General features: G+C 46.4%; 1 protein-coding gene across 7 annotated transcripts in view; it reads right to left on the bottom strand.

Annotated features, from left to right (window-relative positions):
* Nucleotides 1-21,819, bottom strand: part of LPP (LIM domain containing preferred translocation partner in lipoma) — a 730,287-nt gene extending 708,468 nt beyond the window's left edge. For 6 of the 7 annotated variants that reach the window (XM_053564334.1, XM_053564332.1, XM_053564330.1 and 3 more), the window contains exon 1: nt 16,348-16,653. The gene's annotated coding sequence lies outside the window, so the exon portion shown is untranslated. Of the gene's footprint in view, nt 1-16,347; nt 16,654-20,423 lie in introns of those variants that run through there. The other variant, XM_053564331.1, reaches the window with a different exon arrangement.
* Between the last annotated feature and the right edge of the window lie 351 nt (nt 21,820-22,170).

The following is a 22,170-nucleotide window of genomic DNA, read 5'->3' on the forward strand; positions in this document are numbered from 1 at the left end:
AGCAGAAACATGAATCAGGAAGCCCAATCATGAGCACCCTGGGAAGGGTAGTTTTAGCCCTGAAGCAAGTCAGTAAGGACTGCCACATAATCCAAGAAACAGGGCCTTTGTAAGCCCAGCTAAAGAATTAAGACAGAGTTTGCTTCATACACCAAAAATACTTAAGATGAAACAAACCATTCCTTGCTTTGCCCTTGTGTATCAGAAGAAAAAAATATTCTAGACCAACCTTACATACCCATCCAAAAGAGTTCATCACTGCAGATTCTCAGCAAATGGACTGTTGACTACTACAACCATGAAATAGTACCTGAAATGCTATTATGGAATGAATGAATGAATGAGCACCTTCTCAACGCAGGAAACAGGAAACACAGAAATAACCAAGCTAAGGCTCAGTGCCCATAGCTCAGTGAGTAGAGCACCAGCCATGGCGGGTTCAAGCCCATCCCGGGGCTGCTAAACAACGACAACTACAACCAAAAAATAGCCAGGCAATGTGGCAGGCACTGGTAGTCCCAGCTACTCGGGAGGGTGAGGCAAGAGAATCTCTTAAGCCCAAGAGTTTGAGGTTGCTCTAAGCTGTGATGCCTTGGCACTCTACCGAGGGTGACATAGTAAGACTCTGTCTCAAAAAAAAAAAAAGAAAGAACCAAGTTAAAAATTCTACTTTCAAGAAACTAAGTTGAGTCTAGTGTGGGCAATGTCAAGCCTGTCCATCCACCCATTCATACATGTATCCATTCAATGGATGCTCAGTATGTTTCTGCCAAACTCTAGGCAGAAGTGAATGCCGTAAAGAAGTAAAAAGCCCAAAATAAGACAGACATATTGATAACTACAACAGAAGTGTTCAGCACCACGTAAGCAGTACAGATAAAGGCTGCTGAGGGAGATCATAAGAGGCAGTGATTATTTCCTGCTAAGTGGGGATGGGCAGAAATCCAGGCTTGCTTCGTGGAAGAGGCAGCATTAATAAGCTGGGCCTTGCAGTTGAATGGGGATTCAAACAGGTGAGGATGGAAGGGCAGAGCGATCCAGATTGAGAAAGTGCTATGGCAAAGCAAGAGTGAAGAAAGCAATGGAGATGAGGTTCTGAAACGCAGTGGGTCCCATTCGACAAGACCACAGATGGCAGGACAGGAAAGATACTCAGAGGTTTTACTTCCCCAGGGCTCAGCTCCTTCTGCAGGCCTCCCCACCAAGATGTCTCTCTCCCACTGCCCCCAGCACTGAGGACAGCACTGGGCCCCTGCCGCCTCAGCCAGCTCCCCAGCTATCCCTCTCGGCTGCCTCACTGTGCATTCCCCCGGTATCAAAGCCTGCGCAGGCTTTGCTGCACGCACCATGCCATGTCTTTACACTACTGTTTTCTGTAATTTATAAAACACATACTGCCCACGAGTTTATATTTTTAATTCCTGTAAGAAGTTTTGGGATCCAATTTGTGTGAAAGTCAGACTGTAACATAATGTAGTATTGTATGATAAAAGCCTCCAAGAATAAAAACAGACAGTATATCCTCTTTATCAGATACTCAAACACTGGTGCTACTCCTGAGTGTCACACATTTCCTTAGGAACGACTGTTCTTGGTTTGGCATCAACTTGTCCCAGTCTTCCTGAAATTAATTCCAAGGAAAAAGTTTCCTGATGTTCAAGCCTTCTTTTTTCAAACATTTATTGAAAACCTACTATGTTCTGGGCTGTGCTAAATGTGAGCCCCTCGGCTTACGCACCTTTCACAAGGTACAAGTGTGGTTCTTTATGACGGTTAAGCCCTGTGAGGTTCCACTGATTACAGAACCCACTTTACAGATAAGAAAACCTGAGAAGAAAAGCAGAAGAGTCTGAACCCAAACCCAGATTTGGAGCAGTCCCTGATTGTTGCTCACTCATTCTTTCAACAACAGGGACAAGTTCAAGGCAGCACTAGGGCTCTTTTTTGACCTTCTCTGGGCCTCCAGCTTTTCCTGGCATTATCGCTCCACTTTGGGGGACCTCATTTCCCTCTCCTAAAAATAAGGAGACTGGATTGCTGTGATATTTAAACCCTATTTTGCCAGAGATCCTTTAAGGAGCAAAAACAAGGACAAATGTGCGTCTCATTCCACTTCACTCACAGCTGCCTCAGTTTACTTATTTGACACCACAGGTTCTAAGAGGCTTTTCTACAAGGAATCCTTCTCTGAATATTAAAAAAAAAAAAATGAAAGTTTTAAAACCACTCTAAATCTGGGGAGATATGTCAACCAAATGCAATGTTGAAACCTGGGCTGGATCCTGTAACAGAAAGAGGAAGTTTCTGGAAAGTTGGTTAAATCCAAATAGTTGGGAGTTCAGTTCAAAGGAATGTACCAGAGTCAGTCTCTCATTTTGGCAAATGTTCTATAGTAATGGAAGATGTTGTAAAAAATGAAGGCAATTGGGTAAAGGATGTATGAAAATTCTCTGTACAATTTTTACAACCTTTCCATAAATTTGGAATTATTCCAAAATGAGAGGTTTATTTTAAGACAGCTATAACAACAGCAACAACAACAATAAACCAACACTCATCTAGACGACTTCTCTTATCTTGTCCAAATCACCATTTTGCACCTTAATAGGATGACACATCTTAACAGTGGCTTGTATTTCATGGACACTTACCGTGTGCCAGGCTCTGTTCTAAGGGCTTATATGCATTAACTTATTTGATCCTCACAACGGTGACACATGTAATTGTCTCCTTCTTATGAGTGAGGCAACAGAGACCTACAAAAGACTAACAGGTGGAGGTATTAATGGCAGAGCCGGACACAAATCCAGGCAGTGTAGCTCCAGAACTCATGTTCTTAATCACTCCCTTTTTAGACCCAGGCTTTCAAAAGGTTTGAAGTTGGCCTAACTAGGAATATCCAAAGGACTAAACACAAAGACTGAAAGGTAAGTAGTATGGTACAGAGAAGGGGAAACTGAAGAACTCGTAAGCCAATTTCCTAACTTGGTGTAGAATCAAACCTCCCTGACACCAGCAATGGCTAATGTCTTCTCACGACTTCAGAGCGGCATGCCTACACTTGTCCTAAGTGAGCACTGCCTTCTCCGGCACATCATTCTTGAAGAGCTATACCACCAGCCGTTGCTCTTGTGGGCCCCTTGTTGGCTGCCTGCTGACATTTTCATCCCTGAAGGGTCATTTTGGGTAGAGAACAAAAGGAAACCTACAAGCTACCTTTTCAAGATCTGCAAAACAAGGTTAAGCTTTCCGCATGACTGGTTTCCCCAGATACTTCAAGAATCAAGAATCAAGAATCCATGCCGGGAACATTCAACAGTGCACTTGCCTAGTCCTGGAAAGCAAAAACCGCTCCTCTCCAATTCAGAACCTACCTCATCATCTGGTTGCCATCAGGTGTCAGAAAAAAAACACATCCATTAGCTTCTCACCTTGACTGTGGACTCCTTGAGGACAAGACTTGGTCTCATTCATCAAACAACAATATTTATTCAGTCATGAAATAGTTCTGAAGAACAAACAGTCTCTTGAAAAGAAAAGGAAACAACCACCCCCCTTGTCGGCCCCTCCACTGTAGACTTTTGCCTTTAGAAGGTTCCAGAGTAGACACTATCCACAGGCAGAGCCAAAAAGGAAAATGAGGAGGGAAGAAGCTATCCAGCTGGGGAATGAAAAAAGAAAGTTGTTAGCAGTGAGAGCATAGATGAAAAAGAGATAAGCTTGGGTGGCAGAGAAGAAAATGTGATTAAAAAGCAACAGTCAATACAAAGAAAATAAACCTGAAAGGAGTCGGGATGTAGGAGAGCCCATATTCCAGGCACGCCTACCATGTGTGGGCATGGAACCAGGCTCATTGCAGATGGTTTCCCACACCGTCATTCTCAAAAATATATGCGGGATCAAACAATCCAGGTTGGCTTCAGCTTAGTACATGTTAAAACTCAATTCGGCTCAGCATTCATAGCTCAGTGAGTAGGGCGCCAGCCACATACACTGAAGGTGGCAGGTTCAAGCCCGGCCTGGGCCTGCTAAACAACAATGACAACTGAAACCAAAAAGTAGTTGGGCATTATGGCAGGCACCTATAGTCCCAGCTGCTCAGGAGGCTGAGGCAAGAGAATCGCTTAAACCCAAGAGTTTGAGGTTGCTGTGAACTGTGACACCACGGCACTCTACCAAAGGTGACATAGTGAGACTGTCTCAAAAAAAAAAAAAAAAAAAACCCTTAATGTTTTCTGGTTGAAAAGGCCCAAAAGGCCCAAAGAGTACACCTACCCTAACTTCAGCATTCAAAGATGGATAAACTGAGCAGCAGACACAGGAAGACTTGTGCCCAAAACAGAAGCAGAAATAGAATCTCAATCTCCCCATTCCCTTGCCTGTGCTTTTTAAAAATAGATAGGGAAAAAGCCTCATTGCCAAGAGGCTCTGAAAGAACGCAACCTGAGGTTGAATCTCCCAGGGTATGGTGAAATAGGTTTGAAGATCAACCTTCATCTCATCTAGCATGTTCCATCTGCTGGCTGCTACTGGAGAAGGGAAAAGTGGTAGCATTATTTCCAATGAAGCGGATGCCTTTTCAGGAAGAATTTTAAAAGGCAGCTTGCCTTAGGTCAGCAGTTCTCAACCTGTGAGTCGCGACCCACAGGAACTGTATTAAAGGGCAGCAGCATTAGGAAGGTTGAGAGCCACTGCCTTAGATGAAAAGAATGATACAGATGAATAAGAATGAAAAATGAAGACACAGGTGATTCGCCAGAATAAGGGAAGCTAGGGGGCAAGGGAAGGTGGAGGAAGTGGTATGTGACAGGGTAAATGGAAACTAGACTTGCTAGAAGAAGCTGTCCACGAAGGAGCAGAGACGCCCTCTTAAAAGAGATTGTTATTCACGAGGCAGAGGCTCTGCCTCAGACAAGGCATCAGAATGCCTTACAGAAGTGAACCAACCATCAGCTCAGCAGTCACTGAGTTGGAACAAAGCCCAAAGCAGACAGTTCTGCATCAAAAAGTCTGCTGCCTCTTACCTCTCCAGATTCGGGCTCTAACAAAAATTGGTCTAAGTTATGTCAATGTGTTAGAGTGTCTCGGCCAAATCAGTCATGTCAAAAGTTCATAGTTGTTCTGTTCCCAGGGATTCTTTGGCAGCCCTCCAGGCCTCTCTGCTTATACAAAGTCTATCTCCCACAAAGCCCAGCTCTTTTCTATGAGGAAAGCCTGCCCTGATTTCATATCCTCCACCCCAGCCAAAAGTCCCTAGATCTGAAATCACCTGCTTTTTCAGCATGCCTTTCAAACAAAATAGAATCCTGCCCCATGTCATAGCTACTAGGGTGAACGTCTGAGTACCGAGTACCCCTCTGGGCTGTGACAGGCTGGTGAAGGGGATCCATGGACCACAGCAGCTTTCCCCAAAGCACATTGGATCACTAATGATGCTCCCAGAAATGCTGTGTAAAAGGTGGGTTCTATGATCAACTAACAACCAGAAACAAACAACCTGACAGGTCACAATGCGCGTTAGTTACTAGTGACCCAGAAAATCTCATGATAAAGATGCTCCTTTAGTTTTGCTTCCCTTGGACTTTCCGAATTTCCTGGGGCTACAGGAGGACCCTTTACTCATAGAACAGCCTTAGCACTTTGGGAAACTCTGTGTACAGAATCACAGCATGTTAAGGGATCTTCCTGCTCCTGCAGCAGCACCTCACAGCTCCCACACTGGACTGTGTCCTCCTTAAGAGCAGGGCCTTGTCTGAATCACCATGGATCCCTGCGAAGTGCCTTACACGCTGCGGCCCACCAAGTATGTGTTCTGTGAATGAACCCAGCCCTCTCATCTGTAAGATGAGAGAACAAAACCAAAAATGTCAAGGTGACCTCTTCTCTATCTTCCTCAGTTTTCACAGGAAGGCCTCACACGGAAAATGTGCTCAATTTTTGGAAAATGGAATGGAATAGAATGGAAGGGGGAATGAAAAGTTTCTCAGCTATACCCAAAGCCAAAAGCGTCCATCTCATGATGGACCCAAGTCTCTTCTCTTCCTCCTTAGCCCAAGTTGAGTCTCAATCAGAAGAAAATGAAGGTGACAAATCAGGAAAGGAAAAGCAAAAGCCCTTTGGGGTATGGGGTGGGGGAAGTGGTGTTTGCAAACTGATGGGTGTAAACAAGACCTGTCTGTATCTAATTTAGACTTAATAAGATAGTTTGCTGAATGTTAATTAAATACTCAGTGGTTGTTACCAACTGTGGTGATTAACTTAATTTTAAATTAAATAAGCAATAAATGCTAAACTGAAGTTCTATTAAATTTTACCCAGCAAGTGAAGAATATAAGGCTCTTAATTGACTTTAAACAAGATAGTTATGGCAACTTAGTTGAATTTTTATTACCTGAAGATAACTGCCTTATTAAATCTAAATTGTCTATTTTATTTGATAGGGAAATATGTCATCAGACCTTCTCATTTACCAAAAACATGTTGGAAAAGGTTCAAGTTGTGGACACTGCTTGGACTGGGGTTCTTTTGTTTTCTGGTCCTGTTCTAACATTAAGTTTATTCATTAAAAAAAGAATGTAAATTTAAACACTAGAAGTGTAGGAAGGAATTATATTTAACAAAACTGAAGAGCCAGGTGTCTGTATTTTCTAAACCAAAAGTCAGTACTTTGCTTTTTCAATGCAGGTAGTTTAGAGATATTTAGCATCACAACACTGAAATTTCCCAATTTCCCAGATGTCTCCACAGTTTAAAAACCTATGCTGGGGCGGCGCCTGTGGCTCAAAGAAGTAGGGTGCCGGCCCCATATGCTGGAGGTGGGCCCCATATGCTGGAGGTGGCGGGTTCAAACCCAGCCCCGGCCAAAAACTGCAAAAAAAAAAAAAAACCCTATGCATAGCCCAGTGTGGTGGCTCATGCCTTTAATCCCAGCACCTGCGGGAGGCTGAGGAGGGAGAATTGCTTGAGCTCAGGAGGTTGAGACTTGCCTGAGCAAGAGTGAGACCCTGACTCCTAAAAAAAAACGGAAAAACCCAGCCAGACACCAAGGCCAGTGTCTATAATCCCAGCAGCTTCTGGAGGCTGAGGCAGCAGGATGCCCACGGCCCAACTCTGAGGTTGCAGTGAGCTGTACGAAACATTTGAAGTCATTACTGTTCAGGCTGGGCACGGTGGCTTATGCTTGCAAGGGAGGCCAAGGCAGGTGGATTGCTTGAGCTCTGGAGTTTGAGATCACCCTGAGCAAGAAAATTTTCTCTAAAATTAGCAGGGTGTTATGGTAGGTGTCTGTAGTCCCAGCTACTTGGAAGGCTAAGGCAAGAAGGCTATTTGAGCCCAAAGAGTTTGGGGTTGCTGTGAGCTATGACGCCATGGCATTCTACCCAGCGTGACAAAGTGAGAGAAAGAAATAAAATAAAAGCATTACTATTCAAATAAATGGTTGGCTCTGCTACTGAACAAGCTGTGACCCTAGGTAATTAACCTGTCCTTTCTGGGCCTCAGGTACCACATGTGTTATGAAAGGAGGTTAAAGTGGAGATCATTGACCTTATTTTGTTTTTCTTTGTAGTACATGCAGACCCCAGAACAGTGTCTCCTACATACTAGGTGCTCAGTAAACAAGACTAAACAAATGACAAAACACAAGGTTTACACAACTCAGAATGTTAAACATTTTTAGTCCTTTCATATCAAGTTTCTCCAGCCCAATTATTTGACAGTTCATATAAAGAAAAACACAAACACAAAACTGCTACTTGAAAGAAAAAAATTAGTACTTACTTAAAGAAAAGCAAATTAAAGCAATAATGAAATATTATTTCTTACTATTAATTCAGCAAAGACAAATGCAAGTTACAAAATTAAATTCTAGGGAAGATACAGAGAAACAAGTAGATTCATACACTGCTAATAACTCTGCCAATCAGCAGTCTTTCTGCGGGCTGAATGGCAACTGATGTAAAAAGTAATAGAAATATTTGGGACTTGTTTGTGCCTGTAATTCTCCTTTGAAAGAACTTAAAACCTAGTTAGCCAGTCAATAAACATTTATGTCTACTCTGGGTTATACTCTATGGGGAAATAAAAGGGCAGAGACCTTGGTTGCCTTACCAGCTGATTGGGTTGATAGAGAACCCAAAGAAAACAAAGGTAACGTTTTTCAGTGGCACTACGTGGCAGGGTATGTCTATCACAGAATTCTTTCCACAGTCATGTAAGGTGAAAGACATGAGGAACTGGAAGTTAAGAGGGGCTAAGTAGCCAGTACAAGGTTATATGACTAACAAGTGGCACGGTTATGATCTGAATCCAAACCTCCGGCTCTCCAAACCATCCCTGCAGTTTCTACCATATTCTTGATAGATAATCACACAATACAAGGGACAAAACAGTAACGGCTATACAGGGAAGTCCACGGAGGTGCTCAGTTTTTTTAGTACTTAAAATATTCTTAAAACTCAAACTGCCAGTTGTTACTGTATTTATATTATCAATTCATTCATAGTAAATTCTTACCACATATGAACAAAAGCCAGAACCTGACTCAGAGACGTGCACAAGAAGGGAACAAGAAGAATGTGATATTGCACCAAGAGAAAACTGAAGTCCTGGTTCAACCTCCAAATAGCCCTGGCCAAGTTAGGGCTTAACCTTAACCTTTCCCAGCCTCAAGTTCCTGAGTCAACCTGGATAATAATAATAACTACTGCCAGGACTATTGAGACAACTTTCCTGTAATTTGTAGAAAAACACATAAACTGTAAAGCCCTTTAAAAATGGCACACGCAGAAAATGCCGCACTGTATTGGTAGATTCCGTTTTGATCAGGATCATGCAACCTGGCCTAAGCCACCAAGATCTCCCTGGTGAGCAGGTGATCATTTATTGGCACCAGAATGTTTGTCCCCTCCCCACTCTAAATGAACTACAGGCCACCATGCTTACAGCCCGAACTCTCTCTGTCTTTTGTCTGATGTGGCTAAAATAATCCTCGGGAGCCAAATGGATAAAGGACACCCAGACAAGATTGGTGTACGCATCTATTCCCAGGAATTTAAAAAAAAAAAGAAAAGAAAAAGTCAATGTTGACCCGCCTCAGAGACCTTCTACATCACCTTCAACCAACGCCTGGATTTTCACCGTACTATTCCAGTCACTTCTTGAATACTGCCAATGATTAGAGATTCAGTAACTTCAGAAAGAGCCAATCTCACCTCATTCAGAATTCAGAGGTTTCGTGGAATCCTCACAAGATAAAGGATTCTTTCAAGAACTAGGTATTCATTCTGTCACCCTTCTAAGACACTGGGCCGAGAGCAGGATCACCTCAGAGTGACGCTGGGTCCAGGGCTATGGCTTTCACATACGTCTCCCCCTCAGGGCCTGGTTTTCCTCTTAGGTAAAATGAGCAGATTAGGTGACTTTATTCTACCTGTGAATCATCCATCAGATCTATTGTGTCAATCCTAATTCAGTTTTGCTTTATCATTTGCCTGGGCTATTGTAATACCTCTCTTGTTATCTCTGGAACTCTCTCCTTCAATCAACCCAGCACCCCATGTCCACTTATTAATATGTTCCCAGAGCGCAGGTCTAGTCATCTCACTGCACTGCCTGATGGCCCTCTCTGAGTGCAGTCTCAACTCCTCACACAGCAATCGAGGTCTTTCTCAATCTAGGCCTCCACCCACCGCTCTCCATGGCCTCTCTGCTATGCAGTTCCACCATAACTCCAATTTCCGAGGCACCACATACTTCCTCCCCTCCACAACTGTCTGTCATTTCCCTCACTTAAACGTCCTCTCCTCCCCTAGCCCACCAAATTCCCACTCGTCCTTCCATGCCCAATCAAGCGACAATCTCTTCATCTGGGAAGTTTCTCCAGGTGCCTAGTTAGTCACCATGTGGTCAAAACCATCAAATACATTTTGCACAAACTTGTGCAAACCAATTTGGTTGTTTATAGTCCTCCTGGAAACAGGGATCACTCTGGATTCATGTATCTATCCCCAGAACCCAGATACACTTTCACTGATCCATTCACAGGTGCACCTGACACGTGGTCTCAAATGAATAAATAATGAATGTGTCCAACTGATGGCCAAAATATATTTAGGGTCTTATCCAGCTATCACTACTGGGACCCTAATATTCTCCACGTGAAGCTGCTAGGCTATGGCCAAGAAGAGAGACTTCCATAGTGGAAATGACAGGCTACTGGAACACTGACCTACCTTTCACCTCATTCTAAGAAAAGGCGCTGCTTACCCACTTGATCCCTGCAAACCTTCCTTCCCCGTGAGTCACAGCACGCTCCACCTTCTGGGTGGCAACTCCTCACTGGAGTTCCTGAAAACAATAGGTGTCAACCAAGTTGTTTTCTTCCTGGATTCTAAATAAGAAGTATCTTCAGTGGAAATTCATTAGAAAGCAAGAGTGCAGGTGACTCTGCTAATCTCTTGGTGCAGAATTTGGTACGGCATTGGGCTTCCACAGTTATAGTTGGAGATCATCATCAAGTTGAGCCACTGGATGTAAAATAATAGATATAGGAACCCAGCTAAAGTAAGACTCAATTTTATTTCTTCACTATCATTAGCCAGAGCAATTTTGGCCACCTATCTCACCTTGGTCTAAAAATTCCCATTCTTCAGTGTTGGACCCAAGGCCCAGCACTTCGACAAATTTCTGTACCAGCTCCAGCAGACTCAGACGGTCCAGTCGTCTTTCATCTGTAACTCTTTCACGGCCCTTTTGTATGTTTTAGATACATATTAACATGTTTTTACCAACCTCAGTAAACACTAAGTGTCTACGGTCTTTTTTTTTTTTTTTTTGGTAGAGACTGAGTCTCACTTTATCACCCTCGGTAGAGTGCTGTGCCGTCACAGCTCACAGCAACCTCCAGTTCCTGGGCTTAGACAATTCTCCTGCCTCAGCCTCCCAAGTAGCTGGGACTACAGGCACCCACCACAACACCTGGCTATTTTTTTGTTGCAGTTTGGCCGGGGCCGGGTTTGAACCCACCACCCTCGGTATATGGGTCCAGTGCCCTACTCACTGAGCCAAGGCACCACCTGTGTCTACAGTCTTAACATCCCCTTCAAACGTCCTTGAACTTTACTTTTATAAAAATAGTTCATTCAACAGACATTTCTTGAGCACCTACCTAGCACCTAATAGCAGATGTTGGCTCAGTCCCTACCTTAGGCCTGGCTCATGCACATTGCTTACACTGCCCCACTCAGTACTCACCTATAAGTACAGTGACCACATAATTTATCTTCTGAATCAGAATACTTCTAAGGGTAAAAGGGGACACTATTAATACTACTGGGTCAAAGGCATAAAATAGAGATGTCCTGGGTAAACCAGAAAGTATGGCCTGTGAAGCAGGTGTTGTTGCTACACCCATTTCTACAGATAAGGACACTGAGGCTGACTTTAAGGACACTGATCCCTTAACATACAAAAATGTTCTCCTAAAAATGTCAAAAAACTCACAGCACATACATCACAGCTATCTTCCACTCACGGGGAAGGTACTTGTGCCTTCCGAAGTCCCCTGCAAGGTGGCAGCCCAACTGCTGGCTGCTGGAACGCTGCCTAATGCTATGGCGGGAAAAGCATGCACACTGGGGTGGAGGGAGACCGAAGCGCTTCTGTAAGTCAGTGCCCCTGGCCTGCCCTGATCTTCATGCTTCTGAGTGAATCACAAGGCCACAACACAAACAATCACTGCAGAGAAGCAAACCCTGCAGGGCAGAAAGGAACAAACATCCTCCAAACATAACCCCAAAGAAGGAACAGTCACAGAATAAGAAGGGACACTGCACAGCCATTCACCGGTGACAAACCTCCTCTCTGCAGAGCACGGAAATGCCTGTGGACGCCTGCAGCACTCCCCCTGCTTTCTGGAGCACACTATGCCCACAATTGTGCCCTCATTAATAAGAGTCTAAAAATGAGTAAGCTGGGAAACGAAATAGTACTTGTCACCACCCCTGGGGAGCACCTTCTATTACACAGCACAGCTAGGACTTGAACTAGGAGCTTTCTGCATCTAAATACCATGATCCCACCAGTAGAGTAAGGCACTGTCACAGTGGGCCAGATGCCCGGCCAGGAACCAGTCTGGGCACATGTACATACTGCATGTCTGTTTACAAGGCACTGTCACAGAAATTCCCCTGGTTCTCTCAAAGGCTTTGTGACATGTGATCTCTACTGAAAGGCAACTGAGGTTCAAGGATGTTCCAGAACTTGCTTAGGATCACAGGGTCATGGTTGGCTCAAACACAGGTCTGAATTTTCCCTACACCAAGTCACAGGTACTGCCCACATGAAGGAGTGTGGGGAAGCCCAGGTCCTCCGGCTCCACAGTCCCAAATCTGATTTTTTTTTTTTGAGACAGAGTCTCACTATGTTGCCCTGGGTAGAGTGCGGTGGCGTCACAGCTCACAGCAACCTCAAACTCTTGGGTTTAAGTGATTCTCTTGCCTTAGCCTCCCAAATAGCTGGGACTACAGGTACCTACCACAACACCCAGCTATTTTTTTGTTGTAACTGTTTTTGTTTGGCAGGCCCGGGCTAGGTTCGAACCCACCAGCTCTGGTGTATGTGGCTAGCACCCTAGCCACTGAGCTATAGGCACCGAGCCCCAAATCTTATTTTTAACCTTGCCTTATAGACTCAGATGCAGGCAGACAATGCTATTCATTACTACTAGTGAAATAATCGTAAGAGTTTCTCAGGTGTGTAAAGGGCTTGCTAAGGACATTCACATCCATACACTCACTTGCAAAAGGAGCAGGGCAAAAGATTTGGAGATGACAGTCTAATTTCCACTCTGCCCATTAGGTCCTACGCCCCAGTCGGAAGGTTTCTTCACCACCCACTATCTGCAAGACAAAATTGATCTTGGCAACCCATCTCTTGGATTGCAATGGAGAAAACTAAGTAATAAAAAAGACTTATCAAATGCATTTGCTACATTGAGTACTATGAAAGTCATGAAATACGAATGGGCACCGTGAGAAGGGTTTTATGGGCAGGTTTAAGAGGGAAAGATAAGAAAAGAGGATTTACCTTGCAAGGGATCTAACACTGTCAACCTAAAACCTTTAAGCAAACAAAGACAAGTAAAAGTAAAAAGAGAACTGTGGGCAGCGGGGGCAGGGAGCTGTCACAAGCAGGGGATATTGGAGTTAGCATGGAGCTATGGCTTAGTACTTGCAGACAACCATCAGTGGCAGACACCCGCCATGGCAGTGACATAAATAAGTCCCCCAACTACACACGCACTCAAAATGAACCATCTCAATCACATTCTTTGCAAAGTACAAAGCACAAGGTTTAAGCCTGAGGTTCGCTAACCTCAAGTCATATTCCCTCCACAAATTCTCCAAAGCAAAGTGCCTGGAGGGAGGGGAGGAGCTGGGGAAGGAATGTGTCAGGTGCAGCAGAAACAGAGAATGAAAAATACCTGGGAACCAGTCTGGCCTGGGAGAAAGGGCTACAGCCCAACTCCAGTTCAGCTGACAAGGGCGGGACTGAGCAAGTCCGACCCTTTCTCTGAGCCTCGGTTTCCTCATCTGCACAAGGTGGAGGTCAGATTACTCTGGCCTGCAAGGCCCCAGCCCACGCATATACAGCAGGAGCTGGCTAGCAGCTTGCTGCTTCTCCTGCTGACCACAAGCTATCATGTCCATAAAATATTTTTTCCAGCCAAGACCGATGAGCTGGCAAATACATAGTAATCAGAAGGACAAAAGTAGGAAATAAAGCACCTGATATTACGCTACCAGCAAATAGTTTCTGGAATCCATTTTTCCTTCCCCATTCTGCTAACCTGATAAGGACAGTATCTCCTCTGGAACATTTCAGCAGCCTCCTAAGCTGGGTGTCTGCCTCTGGTCTTGACCGGCTATCATTCTGCCACCAGAGCACTTTGAAACACAGATCCAAGGACAAACTCTTTTTCTCAAACAGTAATAAAAGCATTCCTTCCTCTGCCCACCTGCCACTGTCCTCAGCTCAGTCTGCCAGCCCTCTGCCATGGTACCCTCCCCAGTGTGACCCATCTCTCACAGAGAGCTCCAATTACACAATCATGCTCCCTTAAACACTCCTAGGCCTCAGGCCTGTGCACATATATCTAGGTCCCCCTGCCTGGAAAGCTCTTCCACCCCTGTCCACCGCGTGAACTCCTAGTCACTCCTCAAAACCCAAAATAAACATCTTCTTTTCTGTAAACATTCACCAGTTCCTCTTCCAGTGGTTGGTTACCTCTTTCTTAGTGTTCCCAGCAGCCCTTTGCTCATCACTTTATTGGGATGTTCTACCTCATATTCATGTATTGATTTATCATATTCTATTTTAGCCTCTTGAAATGAAAAACCTTGAAGGTAGATCCTCCTTTAATTTTCTTTGTAAGCCAGTACCCACCATTTCTGTCTGGCACAGAGGAATCACTTTGTACACATGTACTGAATTTAACACAAGAAATTGGTTGTAAGTGATCACACACATATGTGTAACAAACAAGAGCCAAGGCATCTAGAAATTGTTTCATGCCACAAGGTTGATTTTGATCTTGATCTTAAAGGATCATAGGATGACAGCAGGCATAGACAGACTAGAAACCCAGGTAGAGAAAACAGCATAAGCATAGGCATGGGTTAAAAAAAAAAACAGAGGAATGTTCAAGAACAATATAACCAAGAGCTTTGTGAGGGAAAAGTGAAAGAGCAGTGGCAGGTGCAATTACTCTTAGCACAGATACACAGTAACCCTGAACACTACACTCCCGGTCCTGCCAATCTGCCAACGCCACCTGTGCTGTGACAGCTGGAGCACAGTGATTCTGATTTTGGTCCTGGAACTCCATAGGCCTAGGATTCTGGGGCAGTAAAAACAGCGCCCCGAACCTCCATGACTGCTATCCTGTGGTTTCACTCACTCCGTCTCGTCATCAAGCAAATATTTCTGGAGTGCCTAGAACATATCAGGTACTCTTCTGGGCATTGGGAATACGGCCATTAACAAAGTAGACATCGTTGCAATCCTCAAGAAGTGTATTTATCGTGGAGAGAAGGGGACAAGCAAATATGCAAGATGAAGTGGTGACTGATTCCCTGTTCATTCACTTAACAAACAGCTACCAAGTATCTTCAGAGGTCAGAGATAAGAGGGACTCAAAGATCAGAAAGACAAGATCTTATTCACCTGCTGGGTAGCATTCCTGGGGTCTGTTGTCCTAGGCCAGAAAACAAGCAGCTCATCCACACCGTAATCTCTGGGTCATCAAAATGCAAATGACCCACCTGAAGCAGGTTGGTGATAGAAAGGCCTGCAGTTAGATCCCTCTGAGCTCTGAGCCAGAAGACTTTAGCAGAAGAGATCAGTGTGACCCACAGGAGGGCAGGATCCAAAAGAAGCTGCCTGGTTCAACTCAAGAGAACATCTAGCACTGTCAGAGGAGCCACAAGATCAAGGGCAATGCCTGAGATGGAGGCTCTATCACTCCCCACTTTGTTACCTAACTGCTCCAGCTGCCTCTTTATAGCGAGGCATCAGCTCAATCACCACAGAGGACTGGGGAGGTGCACTGTGGAGAGGGGCAGGTGGTTTGATAAGAGGCTCCATCCTCTCCAGTTAGGTGTGGGGAGAGAAGGCACCCAAGGTTGAGGAGATAGTGAAGAGGGGCTGTGACAGCACCAGTGTGGAACTGAGAAGCCTGCTCACCCAAGTAAATCCTCAACTGGATGTGGGCTGAATTAAATTCTAGGAAAGAACGCCAAAAAACAACACCGATTTGAATTGTTGGTGCTTGTGGACACAGAAAAGAGTGGTGAAGAGGCTATAAATGGGGCAAAAGGGCAAAGGTCACTTAGTAGTTATGTAACCTTATTTCAACAGACTCATTTTCTCATCTGCAAAATGAAACTGATAATCATAAAACCTACTTTAATGAATCCTTATGATCATTACAAAAACACATGGTAAGCACTCAAAAATGTTTCAAAATTATATTATTTCTAAGAAAAAGGAAGATAAACATTTTCTAGCCTCAACTGTGTAATTTACCTGCTCCCAAGCATTAACCTCATTAACCCTCCAGTCACCCCATCTACCTACCAATCTCATTTCTGTGACCGACATTTGGAATGCAGCAGCCATTTCCCACGCCTCTGGGCAGCCTATAACAGCTTCCCACAACACAATGAATTCCCTCCTCCCTCCCCAAACCTCAGGTTCTGGCCTCATATGCATCTTCAAGGCAGTGATGTCCACCCAGCTACCGACTTCCTGCACGCAGCAGGACCACTCAGTCTGCCCCTTCCTCACCTCCAGCAAGTTTCTTCCAGCAAGGCACAGCATTCCTAAGCCATATTCCAGGAAAAGTCCCACCCACTCAGCTCTGAGCTTCTAATTACTGCCCTGGGTCAAAGTCCTAGGTTTACTCAAGCTAAAAGTTACGAAGAGTGCTACAAGGCCTTCTGTATTACCATCCAAGTATCTAATCCCTCAGAGATGATTCCAGAGCCTTGTTCTCCTGTGAATCTCTAGTGAATCATTTAATGGTCCCTATGTCAACCATTAATTGAAATTTAATATAAGAAAAAAAAAGAAGTCCTCACCTTTCTCCATTTTCCACAGTCCTTTTTACACAGGCCATTCCAAACACAGCCTCCAGAATAAACCATCTACTTCCTCCATCTGCACACGCTGCTGCCTTTGCCCAACAGGGCCTGCTCTCACCTGTGCTTCCACCTGTCCTCCCACCTATGTAGTCCTCCCACCTGTTCACCCAGGTCACCACCCCTCTAAGATGGCGTCCCTCAGGTTGAAGTCCTCGGTGAAGCCCTTAATACACTGACATGTATAGAACACCCAATGGGGTTCTCTCTACCCCACCCTACCCTATCCTTGCAGAGTTCCTCCCAGCACCAGTGGACAGTTAAAGGAAAGTGTGCATTAATTTTTGTAAAGCAGCCCCCAACCCCAACTCTACCACACACCCCACGTGCTCCTTCCTCCTCAAGGACAGGAACCTCATCGTCCACCCAGGGCCTAGCGAAGTTTCTTCATGGTCAGCAGGCTCCAGTCTCTGGTATTACCGTGTTATCCGCCATTTTCTTCCTTTCTTATTTCCATTTAATGCAGCAAATCTCTGGGTTAAGGGGACTTACAAGTTTCCACTAGTAATTACATTCTGTCCTTGGCTAAAATCCCACCATCATTCCAGCAACTTAAGCCATAATTTTGAAACCAAATCCATTCTGACTCGTGCCCCATTCCCACCTTTCCCCACTGGATCCACACCAGGGCAAAGTAACATGTCATCACCAAGAATCACAAGTTCTGGGTTGAAATTTTGAGCATATCTCCAATTAGTTGTATGACCTTGGGCAAAGCTTACAAGGGAGGTGGCAGGATCTCAGGCCTCATTCTCAGGGGATCTTTAAGACCCCAACAGAATATCTGATGGGAAAGTGTTTTGTAAAGAGCAACGCAATGTGCATTAATAAAGGACAAGATCAACAAATTTTATCAAATTTCAACCACGAACTCCAAGATGTGCCCTTAGCAACACAGAAACATAGAATGAAAAATCTGTTCAACTGGCGGCGCCTGTGGCTCAGTGAGTAGGGCGCCGGCGCCATATGCCGAGGGTGGCGGGTTCAAACCCAGCCCCAGCCAAACTGCAACAAAAAGAAAAAATAGCTGGGCATTGTGGCGGGGCCTGTAGTCCCAGCTGCTTGGGAGGCTGAGGCAAGAGAATCGTGTAAGCCTAAGAGTTAGAGGTTGCTGTGAGCCATGTGACGCCACGGCACTCTACCCGAGGGCGGTACAGTGAGACTCTGTCTCTACAAAAAAAAAAAAAGAAAGAAAGAAAAATCTGTTCAACTATGACACATCCATGACTATCACACAATCCAGATTTCAGTGATATTAAAATGTAAAAACAAAAAAAAAGTTATTTTCAAATTGAAATAAAGCAACTTGTCTCAATAAAATACAAAAAACTAGGGGCCGGGTGCAGTTACTCACAGCTGTAATCCCAGCACTTGGGAAGCCAAGGCGGATGGATTGCCTGAGCTCACAGGTTCAAGAAAAGCCTGAGCAAGAGTGAGACCCCCACCTCTAAAAAATAGCCAAGCATTGTGGTGGCCGCCTGTAGTCACAGGTACTCAGGAGGCTAAGGCTAGAGAATCACTGGGGCCCAAGAGTTTGAGGTTGCTATGAGCTGTGATGCCATGGCACTCTACTAAGGGTGACAAAGTGAGACTCTGTCTCAAATAAAATAAAATACAGAAAACTGCTATAAAATTGTCATATTTGCCAATGACTCATAATAGGTACTCAGCAACTTACACATATGTCAAGTAAATGAACAAATACTCACTGATAATATTATTAGGCCAAATTATCACTTCTCTTGTTGGAATCTGGCAGCAGGATGCTTCCCAGTGCCAGTCACCCTCTAAACCATGTGCCAACCTGCTAAAAAACCCTCAAATGATAACTTTCAGTCTTACCCAAACTCCCTAGCCTGGCACTTGTAACTTTCATCATCAAGTCTCCTTCTCTCCCACCCACCACTTCCCGGAACATGGAGGGATCACCTCTCTCCCAGAATGTGTCACTGAAAGAAGGGTCCTACTCAGTCTCAGCCATAGCAATGAACTCAGTAGCTCCGCTTCCCCCAACCCCTCAACCCAAAACCAACTCTAGGCCTGCATCTCTTACAAAGAGCCTGACTTTGGGGGATCACCTGACCCTAACGCCCCAGGCTTATACCCCTACCACTCAGACAGCTGATCTCATCTAGAATCCACATTCTACACTGCAAAAGCTTGGGTATTGGGTTTAGAGGCTGCCGTACAAAAAGTAAATACAAAATGCACACTTTCCTTTAACTGTCCCCTGGTGTTGAGAGGAGCTCTGCAAGGAAAAAGGCTGGTGGTGGGGTGGAGAGAATCCTACTGAGTTCTGGTCCCTCACCATCCACCATTATTCACTGTAGATGCCAAGATTAGCACCAAGGCACTGCCCTGTCCAAGCTTCTCCCAGTCACCACCACCCTCTGGGGCCTTTATCTTTTCTTCCATTCATTAGAGTGAGGGAGGGAGGGGAAGAGGATTACCTGTTTTCTAAAAGATGCTCCTTCCTAAGCACACTTTCCCTCCCCTGACTTACAAGCTTTCCTAAAATGCACCTGTTCAGGGAGAGGTAAGCCATCAAGTCACTAACACCTAAGTGATTATGAGTTTTATTGGGGTGGCAAGAAATTTAGAAAAGGAAGAGGAGCTAGAAAGTGAAAGGAGCCTGGAAACAAAGTTAAGAGAGTCTTAAGTAACTCAGAGAGGGCCCTGAGTTTTCTTTGACTGATTTGTGTGGGGGAGGAAAAGCAAGGATCCCTCCTAAGAAAAGGAAAGCCAGAGAGAATATCACTTTCTCTTAGGACCCCAAGGTTCCAGAGACCCTGCCCTGTCCAAGCGCTCAGGTGCAACTCCACTGATAAGCTCATCACGCATCACCACCACCCCCACTCCAAACCCCACCCCTCCAACGTGAGAACATTCGGTGCCATCCCCACAATTTAGTGTTCTCTGCTCTGCAATTCTCTCGCAGAGATGGTCTCTTCCTCCGCGCCACTGGCTGGCTTCAAACAACTCCCCATCCTTCAAAAACCCTGATTCTTTGGCCTCTCTAAGGACCAGAAAATCAAACTTTTCCCCCTGCACCGCTTAAAACTTTGCACGCCCTTTCCCCCAGCACTTAGCCCTTGCTTTCCGTGGTCAAGTTTGACTCCCAGGTTCAAATGAGCACTCCTTGGGGGCAAAGTCCTAGGAGGCCCAACACACCCAGCACACTGCCTGCCACATAGTGGGTACTAAAGAAATTCTTAGGAAAAGGAAATTAGAAGTCTGGAGCCACCTATTTTAATTATGACTTAGCCTCAAATAAACGACTTCCGGAAAGACCCTCCCTTTCTCTAGGCCTCGGTTGCCCCAACTGTGAAATGGAAGGACTTGGATGACTGGGTCCCTAGGCCGTTTCCACTGTGACAACTGTGATTCCGCGAAAGCTTAAGCGGATGGGCGTGGCCCCGCCCCTTGGGCGCCCAGAAAAGTCCGAGCAGGGGGGCGCTCAGGAAAAGGCTCCAGTCCCACCCAGCCTGGGGTGAACGCTTCCCCCAAAACTCTGGGTCCCCCTCCCCCATGGCGTGCACCCCGTGATTGGGCCGCGGCCGGCACTTCCGCACCGCGGGCCTGGTGGCCCGAGCAGGGAGCGCGCCCTGAGCTCTACACCCCTTGCTTCTGCCACCCCGGAGGCGCTCACGCCCGGGGAGGGCTGGGGGTTCCCGAAGCGCCCGCGGGCGGAGGGTGGGGGGAAGGAAGGATTTGCGACAATACCTCGGGGAGGAGGCGGCCGGGGCAGCGGCGGCGGCGGCGGCGGCTGGAGGCGGAGGCAGAGGCAGAGGAGGAGGTGCCGGGGCACTCCCCCTCCCATTGTCCCCGGCCCGGACAGGCCCTGCCCCGCGCCCCGCACTGGCCGGGCAGAGCGCGCCGCCCGCGCCCGGCGCCCGGTCTTGGGGCCGCGCACCAACCCTTACCTTGCAGCGCCCGGCTCTCCCCCGCTCGCTAAAGCTACTTGTCCCGGGAAAGCTCGCGCGGGGCCCGGGAGCGAACCCACAGACAAAAAGTGAAACTTCGGCCGGGCTGGAGCGGCTGCTGGTTGGTGCCTTTCCCCCTCCTTCCTCCCCACCGTCCCCACCCCCTCCCCTCGGTCTCCCGTGCGGTGCCCTGAGCGCTGGAGGCTGACGTCAGGGGCCTGAATTCCTGACTTTGCCTGCATACATTTGTCCATGTAAGGTATGGAAGGCGTGTGCCCGCGGGGCCGCCGGGCGGACCTCGCCCGGCGGGGGAGGGGGCACGCAGCTCGCGGCGGCTTGGTCAAAAGGTGGGCGCCAGGAGGGCATTGCATTTCCTGGGAGGAAGCCGGGGAGACGCGGGAATGCGGGAGCCTGCAAAGGAGGAAGGGAAAGAGGGAGGTGTGGAGGCTTTGCCTGCAGTGGAGGAAGAGGAAGGAGACGTAGGAGGAAACGGCCGAGTGGAGGTGCTGCTGGAGAAATAGGGGACCCTGCCTCTACTATGACGGCGTCAGATTGGGGTGCTGAGCCTGAGGGGAACAGATCCTGCGGTGGGGTCCCGTTCCGAGATCTTCCGCGTGAGCCCCGCCCTGGATTCCCAGCAAGACTCCAAACTTACAGGATGTCAGAGCTGGCAAAGACCAACTTCCATCCAACCCGTCCAGTCTGCAAATGAGAAAAGAAGTGAAGTGACTTGGGTAGGGTAACACATTCAACAGACCCAGGAGCAGAGCCTGCGACCGTACTCTTCCTCCCAACTGGGTTCCCGCCTCCAGACAGGGCCCTGACTCCTTCCCTCCCCCTGAGACCTGGACCTGGTTAGAAGTCTGCGGGCGGCGATGACCACCCAGTGATTACTTGTCTTGGCCCGGCAGCCAGTTCCTGGAAGGTTCTGGTTGACATTGAACCCTGAATTGCAATGACAGTCAGTTGCTTGAGGGCAACTTCCTCGTCCTGTGCTCAAGTAAACGAGCGCCTGAAGTTTAACGTTTGCTTCTTAGCGCTACCTGGAAAGCCAGAAAGCTTGCTCTGTGCTGTGTGCCATAGGTTTCAAAAAAAGCCTGCAAACTGGGTGAACTGGTTTGAATAAAGACAAGCCTGTTCTTGGAAGGTTTGAGTTGGATTTTTTTCCTCTGACATTTGTAAATGTGAGCAACCATGAGAACCACCATTACCAAGCCAAGAATTTATAATGTGCTGCAGCCATTGCCCGGAAGGCACTGTAGACCTGAAACCCCATTTCCTTGTATCGCTATCCTATTCATAGCTAAAATAATAATCTCTCACCTCAGCACATCCCCAAAACACTTTCTCACCCACTTTACATTTTCAATTGAGTTAGATAGACCAACTATAGCCAGCACCCCCCCTCCTTTTTTTAATACAGAGTCTCACCATGTTGCCCTAGGTAGAGTGCTGCGGTGTCACAGCTCGTGGCAACCTAAAACTCTTAGGCTTAAGTGATTCTCTTGCCTCAGACTTCCAAGTAGCTGGGACTACAGGCGCCTGCC

This window comes from Nycticebus coucang, chromosome 16 (genome assembly GCF_027406575.1).
Source record: "Nycticebus coucang isolate mNycCou1 chromosome 16, mNycCou1.pri, whole genome shotgun sequence".
NCBI lineage: Eukaryota > Metazoa > Chordata > Mammalia > Primates > Lorisidae > Nycticebus > Nycticebus coucang.